Genomic DNA, 21,989 nt, shown 5'->3' with positions numbered 1-21,989 from the left:
CAGCTCGAAGGGCCTATTCTGCGCTGTATCTTAATAACTACATGAAGTTAATTATCATTCAGCAGTTTTATGAACTAGCTCATTTGCAAAGCATTGTAGATGATTTTAAACCAAAAGCTCTATTTTCTAGGTGCAAAGCTATCAATTCAGAAGAGTGAGGGGTGACCTCATTGAATCCTATCGAATGTTGAAAGGCCTCGATAGAGCGGATGTGGAGAGCATGTTTCCTATAGTGGGGGAGTCTAAGACCAGATAACTTTCTTTAGCCAGAGAGCAGAAAATCTGTGGAATTGCACTATGGAACAAGTTACATTTTGTTAATCAATGATAATCTTTTTACATTTGCACAGTTTGTTGTCTGTTGCCCAAGTTGCTGCGGTCTTTCATTGATCCTATTATGGCTTTATTGAGTATGCCCAGACGAAAATGAATCTCAGGGTCATATATGGTGACATATATGTACTTTGACGATAAACTTACTTTGATCTTTTTGAACTTTTGAAAAGAAGTTTGAAAGAAGTTGCAGAAAATACACCTCAAAACGAGTGAAGTTTGCACTTGACTTTCCAGAAGCAGTCAAGGTACACGTCCAGGCGTGTACATTAAAACCTCAAAGCATGCAATTTCCTGAAGCTAACGTTCAGCCATTTACACTGCACAACACATTTCTTAAGATAATTAACATGAGAGATACTTCAAAGCACTTTCTCTAGCTTGCTCCTAATGATCAAATCATTTATGTACAAATAATATTATCAGGAAGAGATGGTCTAATAAAATTGACATTGTTAAAACAGACATACTATTAGTTAAAACTTAAATATGCATTCTTTATCCCTTTACTTTTCGTCTTCCAATTAAGACCACATGATTATTGGCACACTTTATCACACCTGGAGTCAGATCGAGGAATTCAAATAACAGACACAAAAGCTCATTCAAGATCAAAACATCTCTCTGCATTGTAAATACCACTTATACTGGGGAATGTTTCTGTTGATGAAAATTAAAAGCAATTCCGAAGTTGAAAAAAAGACTGTAGAACAGAATTAGGCCATTCGGCCCATTGAGTCTACTCCACCATTCAATCATGGCTGATTTATTATTGCTCTCCTGTTCCCCTATTCTCCTGCCTTCACCCCATAACCTGTGACCCCCTTACTAATGAAGAACCTATCAACCTCTGCTTTAAATATACCCAATGACTTGGCCTCCACAGATGTCTGTGGCAATGAATAACACAGATTCACCACTAAAGAAATTCCTCCTCATCTCTTGACACCTTCTGTTCTGAGGCTATTGCTTCCGGTCCGAGGCTCACCCAAAATAAAAACAAAACAATGCTGGAAATACTCCACAAGTCAGGCAGTATGTGTGGGAAAAAAAGCAAACATTTCAGGTCCAGGACTATTTGTTATATTATCTGTTGAACAGCCATCTCTGGTTGGACCGCACACACAGGGCAAGGATCTTTTGCACTTTAAGTGACTAATGGAAACTACTAAATTGGTAAGATTCCTGTAGACCACCTCCACTTCCACTTAGAGAAGCCCTCATCTTGCATTCAGATGCAAGGTTAAAACTTTGGAAATTTTTAACCTTCCATCCAACCCATCATTCTGCGCAACTTCCGCCACCTCCAAAGGGATCCTGTCAGCAAAGAGATCTTTACCTCTCCTCCACTCTCCGCTTTACACACGGATTGCTCCCTCCATGATTTCCTTGTCAATTCATCCCTCCCCATTAATCTCCCCCACCCCCACCCTTATCACTCCCCATTAATCTCCCCCCCACCCCAGTACTTATCCCTGTAAGCGGCCAAAGCACTCCTTCACCTCCATTCAGGGCCCCAAACTGTCCTTCCAGGTAAGGCAACACTTCACCTGCAGATATGTCAGGGTCACCTATTGCATCTGGTGTCTTTGATGCGGCCTCCATGTGAGACCCATTGCAGACTGGGGGACTGCTTTGTCACCCCATCTGCCAAAGCAGAACTTCCTGGTGGCTCAACATCTTAATTCCGGTTCCCATTCCTGTCCTGACATGTCGGTCCACAGCCTCCTCTTGTGCAAAGATGAGGCCACTCTCAGGTTGGAGGAGCAACAGCTTATATTCCACCTGGGTAGCCTCCAACCTGATGGCATGAACATCGATTTCTCCTTCCAGTAAAAAAATATTTTCCTCCCCCTCCCCTCTTTTTCTATTCCCCATTCTCTCGTCTTATCTCTTCTCACCCACCTATCACCTCCCTGGAGTCTCTCCTCCTTCCCTTTCTCCAGTGATCCACTCTCCTCTCAGATTCCCTCTCTAGCCTTTTACCTTTCCCACCCATGTGGCCTCACCTAGCTATCCTCTTTCCCCTCCCCCCTCACCTTTTTATTCTGGTGTCTTCCCCCTTCCTTCGCAGTTCTGAAGAAGGGTCTCAGCCTGAAATGTCAACTGTTTGTTCATTTCCACAGATGCTGCCTCACTTGCAGAGCATTTTGTTCAAAGTTCAAAGTAAATTTATTATCAAAGTACATTTATGTCACCATGTACAGTCCTGAGATTCATTTTCTTGTGGGCAAACTCAACAAATCCAAAAGAAAAATAACCATAATAATGTCTAGTATGAAAGGGCAAGACTTAAAGATTGAAGGGTGCCCATTCAGAACAGAAATGCGATGAAATTTTTTCAGTCAGAGGGTGGTGAATCTATGGAATTTGTTGCCACGGGCAGCAGTGGAGGTCAAGTCATTAGGTGTATTTAAGGCAGAGATTGATAGGTATCTGAGTAGCCAGGGCATCAAAGGTTATGGTGAGAAGGCGGGGGAGTGGGACTAAATGGGAGAATGGATCAGCTCATGATAAAATGGCAGAGCAGACTGGATGGGCCAAATGGCCGACTTCTGCTCCTTTATCTTATGGTCTAAAATCAATGTAAGATCGTACCAAAAGTGTGCAAGAGACAACAAACTGTGCAAATACAAAAAGAAAGAATCAATAACAATAAATAAATAAACAAAAGATATCGAGAACATGAGATGGTGAGTCCATTGGTTGTGGGAACATCTTAATGATAGGGCAAGTAAAGTTGGGTGAAGTTATCCTCTTTGGTTCAAGAGCCAAGTAGTTGAGGGGCAATAACTGTTCTTGAACCTGGTGGTGTGAGACCTGAGGCTCCTGTACCTTCTCCCTGATGGTAGCAGCGAGAAGAGAGCATGACCTGGTGGGTGGGGATCCATGATGACGGGTGCTGCTTTCCTGCGATAGCATTTCATGTAGATGTTCTCAATGGTGGGGAGGGCTTTATCCGTGATGGACTGGGCCATACCCACTACTTTTTGTAAGATGTTTCTGTACCAGGCTGTGATGCAGCCAGTCAATACACTCTCCACTACACAGTTTTACATGTCATGCTGAATCTCCGCAGACTCCTAAGTTAAACTGTTGCTGTGCTCTGTAAATCAATGCCTACCCCACCACCATCATTTATTACCTCTCCATTGTGATAGATACAACACTAGAGCTTACGTTGCATTCAGTTGTACATTCCATAGCAAACATTGTGAATATCTGAACTTCCATCTATTCCATTACTCAAGACTGTAAAGGAAAGGAGATCGCTAACCCTTACGGAGGTTGAAAGCAAACTGATATACTTTCAGCAATTTTAATGATTGAAAGGCTTAAGCCTAAAGTGAAAACACTGAAGATACCAAACTGATCCAATTTAAAAACGGATCAAGGGTACTTCGGACCAGAGTGCATGATTCAATAAGAAATAAGCAAATAGGCACCCAATCAATTACAAAGATAGTTGGCACACCTTGAAGCATTACTTTGTGACTTAACCCTATAATTTTGATATAGACCACACACACACACACACACACACACACACACACACACACACACACACACACACGTATATCAGATTGTTTAGATATAAATGTTGTTTATTGCTGGTATTATCTTTCCCATGCTTGCCCCAAAGGCAACTTGAGTTAAAAATAAAATTGGATGAGATTCAAAACAAAACTGAGTAGCCAGAGAATATTTTACACACATTAATATTAGCAAATCTCATTTTAAAGAATTCATTAGCCTAACAGATGTAGCTGGAGGTGGGGGGGGGGGGTGATAGTTAGAAGAGAGATAAGAAGCCATAACTGGGAGCTCTGCACAGACAGAAAGAGTCAATAGAGGTCAGGAGCATGAGAGACAGATTGAACATTGGGGTTAGCACAATAGTTTACAGCACAGACAACCCAGGTTCAATTCCTGCTCCTTCCTGCCAGGAGTTTGCACGTCCTCCCCATGGACCACGGTTGGGTGGGTGGTTGGTCATTGTAAATTGAATGGGTTAGGATTGCTATGCAGCATGGCTCTAAGGGCCAGAAGGTCCTATTCTACGCTGTATCTCAATAAATATTCTTAACATAAGATTTGTAATTGTTGAAATCCAATTGATGCACAAGAGTAATTATACAATAGGTAATACATGAGTTTGTCTCCCAAGCCAAATGCAAATAAACATTAATTCTTTTTTGCTATTTTTTTTTCTTTCTGCGCTTTATGGCTCATTGGGTAGCAACCTTACTGTTTCTTTAACATTTTGTCTATTTTTTTTAAAACGAGCGTGAGTTGATAGCTCAATACGGACGGAAAGCGTGCAAGGAGCCGGCCGGATTTGAACCCAGGACCACTCGCCTCGAAGTCCGGTGCGGATGCCACTCTGCCAACGGCCGGCTTTTTGCCATAGCAATGTGCAAACTGGAACGGCTCTGAATGATTCCATCTGGCTAATCACACTGACATGAATAGATATTTATTCCCCCCCCCAAACCCAAAGTTGTTACTTTCCACATCTGAGCTGATACCAGAAAGACAGACCCAACAACATATCAACCACTAAACAACAGTGTGGAGCATAATACACACACACTGGACTTTCCTCTCAATAACCAACCATGTATTGACATCTGAAAAGCTTCTGATAAGAAACATCAACTGTTTCTCCCTCCATGGATGCTGCCCAAGTAGATGAAGATTTCCAGCATCAGTGATATTGTAAACTTGTTTGCAGTCCACCTGTATCTTGGGGCCAGGAAATAACCCTGGCTTATTCAGGTTAACTCCCCTTGGAAGGTCCCAAGCCTAGCTGCTAAAGGAGGAGAGCTGAGCACGGGGCGAGCAAACCCATTCCATGAAAACCCAGAGCTACAGAAATGCCAACAGAAGCTCCAAAGACCTCATCCCTGGAAGAGGAAGGACCTTCATCTGGTGCAGGAAGATGAACTACACCCGAGGGCAACTTGAAAGACTGGCCTAGGCTAATGGACTCTGGCAAGCTGCTGTCAGTGGGCCGTGTCCCAGTAGGGATGATGGGCTTAAGTGGTACTTCAGGTCGATTGACTTATTCACATGCATCATAAGGGCAGTCATCACCTAGTCACAAACAAAAGGAAATCTGTAGATACATCAAAGTTGCTGGTGAACGCAGCAGGCCAGGCAGCATCTGTAGGAAGAGGTGCAGTCGACGTTTCAGGCCGAGACCCTTCGTCAGGACTGTAGATGCTGGAAATCCAAGCAACATCCTGCTGAAGGGTCTTGGCCTGAAATGCAAACTGTCCCCTTTTCCATAGATGCTGCCTGGCCTGCTGAGTTCCTCCAGCATTTTGTGTGTATCAGCTAATTAAATGCCTTTTATTATTGATTTCTCATGAAGGATGAGAGGGGATCTGATTGAAGCATATAAGATTATTAAGGGATTGGACACGCTGGAGGCAGGTAGCATGTTCCTGCTGATGGGTGAGTCCAGAACCAGAGGCCACAGTTTAAGAATAAGGGGTAGGTCATTTAGAATGGAGTTGAGGAAAGCCTTTTTCCACCCAGAGAGTGGTGGATATGTGGAATGCTCTGCCCCAGAAGGCAGAGGTCAAGTCTCTGGATGCTTTCAAGAAAGAGATGGATAGAGCTCTTAAAGGTAGCGGAATCAAAGGTTATGGGGATAAGGCAGGAACTGGATACTGATTGTGGATGATCAGCCATGATCACAGTGAATGGCGGTGCTGGCTCAAAGGGCTGAATGGCCTACTCCTGCACCTATTGTCTACTGTCTATACTGCTGGTGTTTAGGGCAGCAGTGAAGGTCCTCCATCCCTATCTGTCCTTGGCCACATAGAAGAATTCTTCATTGCTGTTTCCATAACAATTTTTTTGACCAGTAGAGGTTGTCAGCCCTGAGATGAACCCCTGAAACTGGAGGATCAATGGACCACTCTTAGTCTGGCCTCCACCCTTTGAGCAGTTCAGGATTGTCGACCCTACCAAGAGTCAAAGCACAAGGCCCTGACTCCAACCAACATAACTCTCTGGGTCACTGAGAAACGTGAACCTCCAAACCATGACAAGGTTGTGGTCCTCTTGGAGGAATGAACTATCCTGGGGTTGATGGGAAACAGTCAATGTTGTCTTGGTAATGGATTAGAGTCTATCTAAAACAGGGGTTCCTAACCTGGGGTCCATGGACTCCTCGGTTAATGGTAGGGGTCCATGTCATAAAAAAGGTTGGAATCCACTGATCTAACATAAAAACAAAATTTGACATTTAAATAAAGTTATTCGAAAGAAAAAGAAGAGTGATATTAATGAAAGACCTTCAGTAGATTATTTATAAATCTTCTCAAGAGAGGTTCTGATATTTGTCCAGTGTTCTGTTCTATGGAGATATTGGAAGACCTTAAATTAAGGTTTTGATGACCGGTTTAAACCAAAACCAGATTGGAAACTTCATCAGCAGATTGGAGACTCAATTCAAAGTTCTCTATGAAAACCATTTAACCTCAATTTTGAACATATTTTGCCACCAGGGAGAACTGAAACATTAATGTATGAAGTTGCAAGTTGTAGCAAAAAGAGAGAGAATGCTCTTCCCCTTTCAACCACCAACCACAGTTCCCATCCCAGAAGTGGCTTGGCACTCTTGTGCAGTGAAACTCTGTGATAATCCAGTGTTCAACCATATGGTTTGGGTGGCGGTGTGGAGATACGTACATTTCTACCAAATGTGGTGTAAGGCGCTCCTTCTCCCCGCTAGCCTGCAGGTCACCCTTGGCGAAGGTGTAGCACCCGCTTAGCTCCCTGATCAGGATCACCTGAAGCCATGGGAGCAAGTGGTGGATGGTCGTACGAGCAGCTGGTGCATATCACAAGTCCTGGTTATGTGACCACTGTCGCCAGGCAGACAATCTCTGAAGAGTATTGATGACGGCCGGGGTCACGAGTCCTGTAAAGACACTGCCCAGGAAGAAGGCAATGGCAAACCACTTCAGAAGAAAAGTTTGCCAAGAACAATCATGGTCATCGACCACGATTGTCCACATCAACCAGCACAGCACATAATGATGATGTCATATGGCATGGCACATAATGATGATGTCAAACAGCATGGCACATAATAACATTTGGTAAAGCTCAAGGTTCAGAACTTGGCCCACTAAATGTTTGCTATTTTCCTTTCCGAGGTGCTGGTGCCCTGGATTCCATGGTCCCTTCCAACAGTTGTGTATTTAATATTTCAGTAACATTTGAATAATCAAGTATACATATAGGTTGATTAAGCATTCTTGATCATTTAAATAATTCATCACGGGTTACAAGTATAAATACATGAACTGCAGATCTCATCACGCTACCACGTGATATGTGCACGCCTCGCCTAAGGTAAACTCAAAGTTAGACCCGCAATTCGGATTCCCATGTCTTCCTTAGAATTAATTTAATGTTTCAAAGTGACAATCATAACAGAACAGTGTCATTCCCTGGGCTCTCTTTATCCTTAGATGCAACACTGAGCGTCCTAGGAAGCCATTCCTGCCTGTAGCCATCAAACTTTACAACTCCTCCCTTGGAGGGTCAGACACCCTGAGCCAATAAGCTGGTCCTGGACTTATTTCCTGGCATAACTTACATATTACTATTTAATTATTTATGGTTTTATTACTCTTTAATTACAGCAACTGTAACGAAAACCAATTTCCCTCGGGATCAATAAAGTATTACTATGACTATGACTTACTGTGTTTGCTGGGAAATTTATATAATCTAAAAAACTGAATTAAAACATTGTTTTAGTATGAATAACATCCAATAATTCTGAAAATCTGCTCATCCAGTATCAGAGTTGCAAGTATCTCATATATCAATTCTACGACAGGTTGGTGTGTAGGTGAGTAGGTGTGCAGAGTTTTACTATATCTAGAATCTGAGGTAACCAGGAACTAAGTTTCAAGTTCAGAGCCCTTTCTATTCAATTCACAGGACTATCTTACATCATGAGAATTACTTGCAGCTCTAACTCTACATTGTTGGAAGACAAAAAGCTGAATTGAAGAAAATAGTTCAAAGTAAGTTTACCATCAAAGTACGTATATGTCACTATATACAACCATGAGATTCGTTTCCTTGCGGGCATAAGCAGCCCGCCACACATTGCGATGGTTCACTGTCGCCATCGTGGAACCCAGTCACTGCGAAGCTCTAATTCACAAGATAGATTCCATTCCATGGGAACCGAGGTGCAACCCGACACAGACACAGACCGATCAGCGGCATCAGCCAGCATGTGACATTTCAGGGTAGGACACATTTGTGGCATATACATGCAACATCAATATAGTTAAGCATAAACTGGGGCCATGCAGAGAACTCAAAGTTCTGTATTTCTAAGAACTGACTCTAAACCAAGTTAATCATTGAAAAATAGCTTAAACACACTTTCCTTTATGCTAAAGGCCAAACTTGTAATATACTTCACCTGCAATATTTCTTATCAGAACCGGCTGAACTATTTAGGTTTATTGGATAGATTATCTTCATAAGGAAACAGCCTTTTAAGGTAGTCACAAGAAGAATCAAAAGATGATAACAGCATGCTGTTTTGTTTTACAGAGAATACATAAATAAAGGCACCTGTTAGTCTTGCGAGACCATGGATCTGCACCTGGAAAGTCTTCACTCTCCAGGGCGCAGGCCTGGGCAAGGTTGTATGGAAGACCGGCAGTTGCCCATGCTGCAAGTCTCCCCTCTCCATGACACCAATGATGTCCAAGGGCCAATACAGCTTGGCACCGGTGTCGTCGCTGAGCACTGTGTGGTTACACTGCCTTGGCTGGGGCTCGAACTCACAACCTCCAGATCGCTAGTCGAATGCCTTAACCACTTGGCTACGTGCCCACAGAGAATACATATAAAAAGTGGAAGAGCACAACAGTGGTTAGCACAAGGTTTTACAGTACAGGCGACCTAGTTTTGATTGTCCGCCACTACCTGTAAGGAGTTTGTATATTCTCCCCATGACAGCGTGGATTTTCTCCAGGTGCTCTGGTTTCCTCCCACGGAAAAACGACGTCCCAGTTAGTAAGTTAACTGGTCATTGTAAATTGTCCCGTGATTAGGCGGCGGTTAAATCGGGGGATTGCTGGGTCGCATGGCTTGTAGGGATGAAAGGCCCTGTTCCACACTGTATCTTAATAAATAAATAGAAAAATAGCTGAAACATACTTTCCTCTATGCTAAATACAAAGCTTGTAGTATACTTCACCTGCAACATTTCTTATCAGAACTGGCTAAATTATTTGGGTTGATTGGATAAATTCCTTTCACAAGAAAACCACCTTTTAAGGTAGTCACAAGAAGACTCAAAAGAAGGTAACGGTATAATATTTTGCTTTACAGGGAATACATATAACGTGGAAGAACTTGTTACAAATGATTGCTGAAGTCCATAAGGTTATCCCAAAGGAATTAGAGAGCTTCTTATAAAAACGCTGGCATCAGTGAGCAGGAATGTAGGATTAAACCAGCAGGCTGGTTCGGAAAAAACCAACGAGACAGATTTGATGGCAAAATCGCAACTTTCACTCTTTAGTAAAACAAAATTCTGAGGAAAATGTTCTTTAGAGACTGAAAGTGGTCCACGTCCGGACACAAACAAGAGAAAATCTGCAGATGCCGGAAATCCAAGCAACACACACAAAAACCAGGCAGCGTCTATGGAAAAGGGTAAACAGACGTTTCGGGCTGAGACCCTTCACCAAGACAGAGTCAGTATCATGTCCAGAGTCAATAGGTGGCACATACGTGAGATGCATCTATTGTAACAACACAAAATACTTCCCTTATCACTAGTTACTTTAAATAATAGTAACAGATCAGTAATCAGTTAGTATATTCCTTCGGTCTACATTTAGCATCTAAAACTTCAGTCCAATCAGGCACTACTCTACATCATGAGTTTCTTCATGATGGCAATACAACCAGGAATACAGATTCCAGGAACTCTGAGAACTTAATCAAGAATAGACTTGTTTTTTTTCCCCATTTGAACTCTAAAAACTGTAATTATTTTAATTTTGTGGATTTTTCAAGCAGACTAAATGTCTGCAACAGATAATTTACTGTAGACGAGATTTGAAAATAACCTCCAAATCCCAGTATAGTCATTATCTTAAAAGCACAAGCAAACGGCCAACAGCGAACTTTAAATCCACTGTATGTTTAGAAAACATCTCTTTATTCACCATACTCTCTGAAATGGTAATCACATTGATTTTAACAGAGCAAGGTGTCTGCACAGTTGGAAAAGAGTAAAGTAAATCAGTACAGAGACAAACTGATGTCACGGGTTAAAAATTTATCACAATATAAGAGGTGGAAAACTGAAATTAACAACTGTTAAAGCTTTACCCAAAAAGTGTGTAGTGTTTTTATTACAATTTTTAAAAATGTCAAGAAATATAATCATTAAAGCAAAGTCAAAATTTTAAATCCACCTAAATTGACAAGTAAAAATCTTAACTATACATTGGAAATGCTACCATTATTTGAAATTTTATATTGATTTATTTCAAAGTTCAGAGTAAATTTTATTACCGAAGTACGTACATGTCACCATATACAACCCTGAGATTTATCTTCTTGCAGGCATACTCAACAAATCCATAGAATAATAACCATAACAGAATCATTGAAAGACCATCCAACTTGGGAGTTTAATCAGAGTGCAGAAGACCACAAACTGTGCAAATACAGAAAGAAAGGGATAAAAATAATAATAAATAAATAAACAACAAGCTATCAAGAACATGAGATTAAGAGTCCTTGAAAGTGAGTCTATTGGCTCTGGGAACATTTCAATGATGGCGCAAGTGAAGTTGAGTGTAATTATCCCTTTTGGTTCAAGATACTGATGATTAAGGGGTAGTAACTGTTCATGAACCTTTTGGTGTGGGTCCTCAGGCTCCTGTACCCTCTTCCAGATGGCAGCAGTGAGAAGAGGGCATGTCCTGGGTGGTGATGGTCCCTGATGATGGATGCTGCTTTCCTGAGACAGCGTTACATATTGATGTGCTCAATGGTGGGGAGAGATTTACCTGTGTTGGACTGGGCCGTATTCACTACTCTTTGTAGGATTTTCTATTCAAGGGCATTGGTGTTTCCATACCAGGCTGTGATGCAGCCAGTCTATATATATTCCCCACCACACATCTATTAGTTCACTCCCTCCACTACTGAAGCACTGTAGCAATAGTTTGTAACATCATTGCAGGAACTCACCAAGACTCATTAGACAGCACCTTTCAAACCCATCACATGTACCAGATGGAGGGAGAAGGGAACAAAATTATGTGAACACCACCTACCAACTGGAACTTGCCCTCCAAAACACACAACATCTTCAGTTGCAAATACATTGCCCTTGCTTCATCGCTGCTGGGTCTAAATGCAGGAACACTATCCCAAACAGAACTGCAGATGTTTGAAAACACTAAAGATTCTGAAGGTTTGCTGAAAGTGTAGTGCAGCTCTCACAAAGTGCTGGAGGATCTCAGCAGACCTCTGGAGGGGAATATTCAGTCGACGTTTCGGGCCGAGACCCTTTTCAGCCCGAAATGTCGACTGTTTAACCCCCTCCATAGACACTGCTTGACTGCTGAATTCCTCCAGCATTTTGTGTGTGTTGCAGAGGCTCATGAAGAGATATCACCAGCATTTTCTCACGGGCAATTAGGCTCAGCCAGCAAAGCCCACATCCTTTGAACGAATATTTGAAAAAATACCAATTTCTAATGTTATGCTAATCTAAATTAATACCGTCTGGTCCAATTGGTTTCATGATACATGTAATTCAACTTTACAAATAAATAGTCTCCCTTGAATTAAGTTGCGTTCAGTACATAGCTAACCAGCAGGCAGTTTAAAGAAAAATGCTCAGATGCGCGTAACTACGGTTAGTTTTGTGCTTCGAAGCAGATGAGGAGCCTTTGGCAATCCTGCTGCATTTAGCCAGGCAGGGGCAGTTAAGTTTTTGGCTTGCTACAAGCTAGCAAATGGTAGCTTCAACTGAATCGTACCACAACCTTTTATAATACTGGTTCATTCATTCATTATGTGCCGTGTCATATGACGTAGGCAATCATGGTCTGATTGTTCTTAGCAAATTTTTCTACAGAATCAGGTTTAATATCACTGGCACATGTCGTGAAATTTGCCGACTTTGCGGCAGCAGTTCAATGCAATACATAATAATAGGGAACAAACTGTGAATTAGTATATATAAAAATAAAATTAACTAGTTAAATTACACAAGTACTGCAAAAATGCAAATAAGCAAAAGTAGTGAGGTAGTGTTCCTGGGTTCAGTGTCCAATCAGAAAACAGATGGCAGAGGGGACAAAGGCAATGGTTTGCCATTGCTTTCTTCTGGGCCGTGTCTTTACAAGAGGGGGTGACTCCAGCCATTATCAATACTCTTCAGAGGTTGTCTGCCTGGCATCAGTGGTTCCATAACCAGGACTTGTGATACACTCCGGCTGCTCATACGACCATCCACCACCTGGTCCCATGGCTTCATGTGATCCTGATCGGGGGCGGTGGGGGGGCTAAGGTGTTACACCTTGCCCAAGGCAAGCGGAGGGAAGGAGCGCCTTACACCTCCCTTTGGTAGAGATGTATCTCCACCCCACCACCCTTAATACTGGTAGCAAGGTCATAAGCTGTGCTTTCATAGACTATTTTGAGTGAGGAAAGGGGGAAGGGATGTGTAGTAGCACTGTTAATCAAGAAAGCCATCAATCACTGCAGTGAGCAGAGATGCAGGTGTACTGGGTAGTGAAGTACAGTCAGTTTGGTGGAAATAAAGATTTGGGGGTGGGGGGAGAAAAGCACAAGTGAGAGCTTTGCCTCACCGCTGAACTCAATGGTTCAATGCTTCAATCTAATATCAGAGAATGTATACAGGGTTCAACCTGAAATTCTTACTTTTCACACACATCCACAAATATCAGAGAATGTAAACAGTATACAACCTGAAATTCTCACTCTTCACACACATCCACGAACATCAGAGAATGTATACAGTATACAACCTGAAATTCTCACTCTTCACAGACATCCCCAAAGAATGGAGAAATATTTAAAAAAAACACATTTAAGGGAACTGCAATTTTTGAGGGTAATATTATGTTAATTGTGCTAATCAGATTGGCAAGGTTCTATATGTGGACTCTTAGAATTAACATGTTAGGGAACTTAAACAGGAACAGACTACTTTCAGATTTGCTCCAATGTAAGGAGGTCAGATTAATCTCATCTAAGACATCATGTAACACACACAAAATGCTGGAGGAACTCAGCAGGCCAGGCAGCATCTACGGGAAAAAGTACAGTCAACACTTCGGGCTGAGACCCTGCAGCAGGAGTGCTCTTCTCCAGTCCTGCTGAAAGGTGGTTTTCAGCAGGAGCCTGAGAAAGGTGGTTTTCTCGCCGCTGTCTGGTGGTTGTTAGCGAGGGGCTAATGGGCCACATCTATAGAGACACCCCCCGCTAAAAGGGGGTTTCATATAGCTGGAAAAGGTAAAGGGCTGAAGAAGAAGAATCTGTTAGGGGAGAAGAGAGGACCGTGGTCGACCATTTATTCCTGTTTATAGATGCTGCCTGATCTGCCAAGGTCCTCCAGCAGTTTATATAAGTTAACACGAGGAAATCCACAGATGCTGGAATTTCAAGCAACACACATGAAAGTTGCTGGTGAATGCAGCAGGCCAGGCAGCATCTCTAGGAAGAGGTGCAGTCGACGTTTCGGGCCGAGATCCTTCGTCAGGACTAACTGAAGGAAGAGCTAGTAAGAGATTTGAAAGTGGGAGGGGGAGGGGGAGATCCGAAATGATAGGAGAAGACAGGAGAGGGAGGGATGGAGCCAAGAGCTGGACAGGTGATAGGCAAAAGGGATATGAGAGGATCATGGGACGAGAGGCCGAGGGGGGGGGGGAGCCCAGAGGATGGGCAAGGGGTATAGTGAGAGGGACAGAGAGAGAAGGAAGAGTTGCTCAGAGTGTACTGGGAAAACGGTCTGAAAGACACATCAGTAGATGAGCAATGGCAAATGTTTAAGCAGCTATCTGACACGACCCAGCAGAAATGCTGTATAAACCAATCAGAAAGGAGATTTTAAAGAGGTAGATGACCATCTGTGGTTAACAGAGGTCAAGGAAAATATTGAATCAAAAGCCAGAACAAGCCAAAATGCAGATATTACTGATAGACCACAGAGCTGAGATTTTTTTTTCAGAACCAGCACCAAAGAGGTCTCATCATGTATGTAGTGCTGCACTGTTTTACTTTTTAAATTGTGTCATAAATGCAGTTAATGATTTGTTAATTTATTTGTGGTAATATTACTTTATGTGGTGGGTGCGGGGGAGTTATGTGTACTGCGTTATTCACGGTCTGGAGTAATGCTGCTTCGTTGGGTAGTATGCAGTTGAAATGACGATAAACTTGAATTTGAACTTGAACCTGAGGGAGAAAAAGTAGTGGAAAAGCTGATGGGAATAAAAGCAGACCTGTTGCTGGGACCCAGTGCTTACATCACAATCAGAATCTGGTTTAATATCACTGACATAGGTCGTGAAATGTGTTATTATGTGGCAGCAGTCCATTGCAATACATAGTAACAAAAATTGTAAATTGCAATTACCATATCTATATTTAGAAAGTTAAATAAGCAGTGCAAAAAGAGAAAAAAAAGTAGTGAGGTGGTGTTCATGGGTTCAATGTCCATCAAAAATTGGATGGCAGAGGGGAAGAAGCTGTTCCTGAATCATTGAGTGTGTGCCTTCAGGCTTCTGTACCTCCTTCCTGTGTATTCAAATGTTTTTAAGGGAAGCAGCTCCAGAGGGAGCAGAAACATGACTCAGGATTTTCAAAACTCACCAAGTTCCAGCAGCATGCCATTAAATTGGAAAAGCCTGAAGCCAAGGCTCTTGTTTAAGTCAGGAGGGGGTCAAAAATAGGACACTTTTGGCCAGTCAGCTTAAATCTGCTGTTAGATTTGATCATCATTCAGCTAGTCATTTAGACAGGTTCAGTGCAGTCAACATACTTTACAGAGGGCTGATCAGATTTCATTCTGTGGTTGTAACCATCAGTAAACATTCTAAATAGCAAAAATAAAACCACAGATGCTGCAAATCTCAAATAAAGAGAGAAGATGCTGGAACTATTTACCCAGTCAGGAGGCAGCTGTGAAGAGAGAGGCGGAATTAAAATTTTAGGCCAATGGTCCTTCATGGGAACTAGAAATATAAGAACACGTAGATTTAATGCTGCAGGCAGGCCAAGCAGTGGACGGGGCAGGGAGAATATCTGTACAGGGGTGGGGGGTGGGGGGGGGGGCAATCGAGGTTGTTCAGGCCGCATTTAGTTCTGATGCGTTCCAAGTGAGCGATCTGACTGGTGGCATGAGAATGGAGGAGGGGTGGGTGAGAACAAGAAAACAGACTGTCCACGGCAGAAACCTGAACTGGAGGAGGATGCTGGAAATACCAGACACATCAAAGAGCATCTGTGGAGAGAAAAAAGCAAGTCAACTGTCAGAAGTGAGAGATCTGGCACTAGAACTGATTCGTCCTGACAATAAAAGGGAAGACTCCTTATCTCTGACCATCCGATTATGTTTTAGAGGCCGGCCGTATTTGTCACACGTACATCCCAACAGACAGTGAAATGGATCACTTGCATTAACGAATAACAGAATGCAAAGATGTGCTTGCAATAGTGTGTGTCTGACAGAGTGATCAGCAGCACTGATGCTCCACGGGGGACTGTCTTGTCTCCCTTTCTCTTCACCATTTACACCTTGAACTTCAACTACTGCACAGAGTCTTGTCATCTTCAGAAGTTTTCGGATGACTCTGCCATAGTTGGATGCATCAGCAAGGGAGATAAGGCTGAGTACAGGGCTACGATAGGAAACTTTGTCACATGGTGTGAGCAGAATTATCTGCAGCTTAATGTGAAAAAGACTAAGGAGCTGGTGGTAGACCTGAGGAGAGCTAAGGCACCGGTGACCCCTGTTTCCATCCAGGGGGTCAGTGTGGACATGGTGGAGGATTACAAATACCTGGGGATACGAATTGACAATAAACTGGACTGGTCAAAGAACACTGAGACTGTCTACAAGAAGGGTCAGAGCCATCTCTGTTTCCTGAGGAGACTGAGGTCCTCTAACATCTGCCGGATGATGCTCTACGAGTCTGTGGTGGCCAGTGCTATTATGTTTGCTGTTGTGTGCTGGGGCAGCAGGCTGAGGGTAGCAGACACCAACAGAATCAACAAACTCATTCGTAAGGCCAGTGATGTTGTGGGGATGGAACTGGACTCTCTGACCGTGGTGTCTGAAAAGAGGATGCTGTCTAAGTTGCATGCCATCTTGGACAATGTCTCCCATCCACTACATAATGTACTGGGTGGGCACAGGAGTCCATTCAGCCAGAGACTCATTCCACCGCGATGCAGCACAGAGCGTCATAGGAAGTCATTCCTGCCTGTGGCCATCAAACGTTACAACTCCTCCCTTGGAGGGTCAGACACCCTGAGCCAATAGGCTGGTCCTGGACTTATTCCCTGGCATAATTTACATATTACTATTTAATTATTTATAGTTTTATTACTATTTATTATTTATGGTGCAACTGTAACGAAAACCAATTTCCCTCGGGATCAATAAAGCATGATCATGACTATGTGCCGCTGGGCGGCTCGCGACTGTGGCTTTGCTTCCGGTGCCGATGTAGTATGAGCACAACTTATTAACGCTAATCTGTGCTCCGTGGGAACACGGGAGGAAAACAGAGCACCCAGGAGAAGTGCAAATGGTCACAGCAAGAACGTACACCTCCTTACCTCCACCGGTCTGAACTACACCCGACCGCTCTGTAAAAGCATCCTGCTGCTGTGCCAGGCCATTCATTCATAAATGTTTAAGCTGACTGGTCCCAAGAGCAACGCAAACAGGCTGGGGCCATTTAGTTTCTACTTCCTGTGCGTTACACACCGAGCCAGGCAGACTCTAAAACACAGTTCATAGCCACTTCAATAGATCCACAAATTCAATAACTTCTCTCTCAGCAGGGGAGCACCCACTTTATAATTGCAATTGCAATCCTTTTTACACTCAGTTGCCACTTAATTGAGATAGAGCGCAGAATAGGCCCTCCCAGCCCCAAGCCACGCCACCCAGCAACCAGCGATTTAACCCGAGCCTAATAATGGGACAATTTACAATCACCAAGTAACCTACCAGCCGATACATCTTTGGACTGTGGGAGGAAACCGGAGCACCCGGAGGAAACCTACGCGGTCACGGGGAGAACGTACAAACTCCTCACAGGCAGCGGTGAGAATTGAACCCAGAACGCTGGTACTGTAAAGCATTGTGCTAACCACTACACCACTGTGCTACCCTGTATTATTATTATTAGGTACAAAGTCATCACTGATTGCATTGTTCGTGGTCATCTGCTGCTGTAGCCCATCCACTTCAAGGTTTGACGTGTCGTGCTTCTCCACACCACTGCTGAAACACGTGGTAATAGTTCCAATGTTTACCGTTCCTTTTGGAAAATGTGGAATTAACACAAGTAAAGAAACGATCTGGGGAAATTTTGGACCAGAAAGAAAAGGACCGGAAGAGATACATGGACATTAGTATTCAACCACTATTATTAATATTTTTTATAACAACTACTAACATTATTTAGTTTAATAGAGTGGAATTACAATTGCACATAAACATCTATTTGAGTGCCTAATTATTTTCTATATTATCTCAGTGTGCACTTGTGAATGTACAAATTAATATAGATTTACTCACATAAAAAATGGAAAAGGTTATATAAGTAAAAAAAAGTTTGTGTATTACTTGTGAATACCATATCCAAATAAAAATAAAATTAAAAAAAAAAAGAAACACGTGGTAACTTGCGTTACCATCACTTTCCATTCAACTTGAGCCAGTCTGGTTATTCTCCTCTAACCTCTCTCATTGACCAGGTATTTTCGCCCACAGAATACCGCTCACTTGATGTTTTTTTTAATTCTGTGTAAACTCAGGAGCAGGGGCTCCCATCCTTTTTTTATGCAATGGAACCCTGACCATTAACTGAAAGGTTCGTGAAACCTAGGTTGGGAAGCTCTGCTCTAGAGACTGTTGTGCGTTAAAATCCCAGGAAATCGGCAGCTTCTGGGATACTCAAACCACCCCATCTGGCACCAATAATCATTCAAAATCACTTAGATCACATTTCTTCCCCATTCTGATGTGTGGTCTGAAAAATGACTGAACCTCTTGACCACGTCTGCAAGCTTTTATTCTTTTTTTCATGACTGCCTGATCAGGTATTTGCATTATCGAGCAGGTGTACCTAATAAAGTGGCCACTGGGTGTAGACGAAAGTTTAACCTCTAAACTAGTGAATGTCAGTGGTTATTGCATGCACCAAACAGGAAAGTTGGTGGTTTGATGCCGCACCCACCACTGGGTCAGAGTATAATCTACACAAATGCAGAAAAGGCAGCAATGAGCACTACTGGGCCTAAGGTGAAAAGGTGATACATACTTTTCCTCAAGGCAGCCGCAGGAAAGGTGCATTTCTGGATGGCACATGAGCAAACTACCTCAGCAGTGTTGAAGCCTACAACTATATGGAATGCACCTAGTACTCGGGCACGGTGGTCAAATTGTTTATCTAAAGCTCTAGGCTACTGACTAGGTAATGGAGTTTTAATATCACTGCAATCTTTGGAAACAATTTCTGTAATTAAATATTGAGAAGTACAAGCTGCTTATCATGACAAAGCTAATGAATTGCTGCACGAGCCAATCTGTTTCAAAAATGTCCTTTGCAGAAGGAAACCTCTTGTCTTTAACTGCTCTGGTGTAGGTGTGTCACCAAGCCCACAGTATGGTTGCAGCAACAGCTCTATGACAGGTCAAGCTGACAAATTAAACCACCACAATAACGTACTTTACATCCAACCCTGGATTACACCAGCTCATCCCCGACCTTCTCAAGAGCAGCAAGGATAGCCACAAGGATCAGGCTTGTCAGGAGGCACACACGCCAAGAAATAAAAAGTCAAAATTAATGAAACCAGAAGCAGGAAGGCTTATCTAGTCCCCATAAAATTTTACATCTGCTGCAACACCAAAGCTCTTAACTTTCTACATTAACTAGCTGCTTACTGCAATGCAATACACACAAAATGCTCGAGGAACTTATCCTCTGTCATTAAATATTAGGAACTAATACACAGTTTTATAGTTAGTTACTGCTTGTTGTGCCACTGGTGTTTGGGCCAGCATTGGAGGTCTCCATCTCTGTCATCTTCTCTGTTGAGCCCCCACTGTGGTTCAGGGCCCTCATTTCTGCCTCCATGGTACGATACCATTGCTTTTGGTTTCCTCCGTTTCCTCTGCCTTTCAGGGGTTCAATGATGATGGCGTTGGCCTCTCTTCTTGTATCGTGCACAATCCATCTCCAATGTTTGCTCACGGTTGTGACCATGTCCTCTTGGTGACACTGAAGGAGCAGGGCATGGCTGGAGACCTTCCCTGGCCCAAAGATGAAGAAGAGGATGGCCTCCTGAAGATCTTCTAGAGGCACATGGTGAGGAGTGACGTCAGTTTGGCGAGGTCGTTCTCTGTCCTGCGCCAGCATTCTGACCCATACAACAGTGTGGACAGAACACACCTTTGCTACAGCTTCACCTTGGTGTGGACGCTATGCTTGGTTAATCCCTATATATTGCTCATTGATCTGAAGATGTTTCTGGACTTGCTGAGTCTGCACTAGATGTACTACAGTACTGTTGCTAGTATTCTAATTTGTTCTGTATTTCACTTAAATACATAACTTGTTAATCAATAGACAATAGACAATATTATCTATTGAGACAATAGACAATATTGTCTATTGAGACAATAGACAATAGACAATAGGTGCAAGACTCAGTTTGTCTTTCTTCATAACTCTTTAACTATTTCCATGAAATTTCAGCTAATTGGGCCAAAATGTACTGGTCCCAATGTGTCCCAATTAACCAGAATCCACTGTAATTGCTGTAGGAGAAGGCACAGGGAAACCTTTACTACAGATTCATGATACAAACTGCCCCTGTTGATGTTTTCTCATTTAAGCTCCGGTTTAAACCATTTACTACAGATTCATGATACAAACTGCCCCTGTTGATGTTTTCTCATTTAAGCTCCGGTTTAAACCATTTCATAAATCCTCCCCCCCCCCGCCCCATCAAACTGAGGCAGTCGTACTTCTCCCAGCAGACGCCTGTGCTCCAAATGAAAGGGTCCTCTAATTCTTGGCACCTATTTCTCTCTCTCTCTCTCTCTATATACACACATTAGAATGCTGAATGTAATATTCTTCATATTCCAGCTGAGGTTGGCTAAAACTAAAGGAACACAATCACACAAAATGCTGGAGGAATTCAGCAGGCCAGGCAGCATCTATGAAAATGAACAAACAGTCGATGTTTTGGGTCGAGACCCAAAACTGGAAATGAAGGGGAGAAATCAGCGTAATAAGGTGGGGAGGGGAAGAAGAAATTACAATGTTTAAACTATGTGGGTTCAGATCCTTTGGTTTCTGGAGTTTGGATCTAACCTGTGCTTGCTAATTGTGTGTTAAAAGCACTGAGTTGTTCAGGGCTAACTCCAGACATGCACGGTAAGGCGGAGATTAGAAATAGTTGCCTAGAGATCAGACTTGTCTGTAAACATCAGTTTATGCACAAGTTGTTTTGTAAACACCAGGCCACTGCAGTGAAAATTCACGTACTTACTCCTGGTCGTCAGGAAGTCAGTCCCTGTTCCTCCTGGTAGGATTAAGAACACAAGAAATAGGAGCTGAAGTAGGCCAAAGGGCCTATCAAGCCTGCTCCACTATTCAATAAGATCGTGGCAATCTGACCATGGACTCAGCTTCACCTACCTGCCTAACTTTTCTCCATAATCCTTAATCCATTACTATTCAAGAAATGGGTGTTGGGGTGGAGATACGTCTCTACCGAAAGAGGTGAAAGGCCTTACCTCCGTCCACTAGCCTCATGTGAGAAACAAAGATTATCTTTAATTTTTACATTTTACACTTAGTTGTACAACAAAAAAAAATCACCTAATTTTGTCTGTTTATATAAGATGTCAAGTTCAAGGCACTTTATTAAATCAATAGTGTATTAATAGGGTGGCGGGGTGGAGATACGTTTCTACCAAATGAGGTGTAAGGTGCTCCTTCCCTCTGCCAGCCTGCAGGTCACCCTTGGGCAAGGTGTAGCACCTGCTTAGCGTCCTCGCCACCCCCCCCCACCCCAATCAGGGTCACTTGAAGCCATGGAAGCAAGTGGTGGATGGTCGTATGAGCAGCTGGTGCATATCACGAGGCCACTGACACCAGGCAGACAATCTCTGAAGAGTATTGATAATGGCTGGGGTCACCCGCCTTGTAAAGACACTGCCCAGAAGGCAGCAATGGCAAACCACTTCTGTAGAGAGACTTGCCAAGAATAATCATTGTCATGGATAAAACCATGGTCGTCCATGTCATACAACACAGCACGTAATGATGACGATGATGATGCAAGAATGT

At 42.9% G+C, this 21,989-nt stretch overlaps 1 protein-coding gene across 1 annotated transcript in view; it reads right to left on the bottom strand.

The window, feature by feature from the left end:
* Positions 1 to 21,989, bottom strand: part of ldlrap1b (low density lipoprotein receptor adaptor protein 1b) — a 78,704-nt gene that overhangs the window by 32,097 nt on the left and 24,618 nt on the right. The gene's annotated exons all lie outside the window — the stretch shown is intronic.

This window comes from Mobula hypostoma, chromosome 26 (genome assembly GCF_963921235.1).
Source record: "Mobula hypostoma chromosome 26, sMobHyp1.1, whole genome shotgun sequence".
Classification (NCBI taxonomy): Eukaryota; Metazoa; Chordata; class Chondrichthyes; order Myliobatiformes; family Myliobatidae; genus Mobula; species Mobula hypostoma.
The sequence above is the reverse complement of the archived record's forward strand: the minus strand, read 5'-3'. Positions and strand labels throughout refer to the sequence as shown.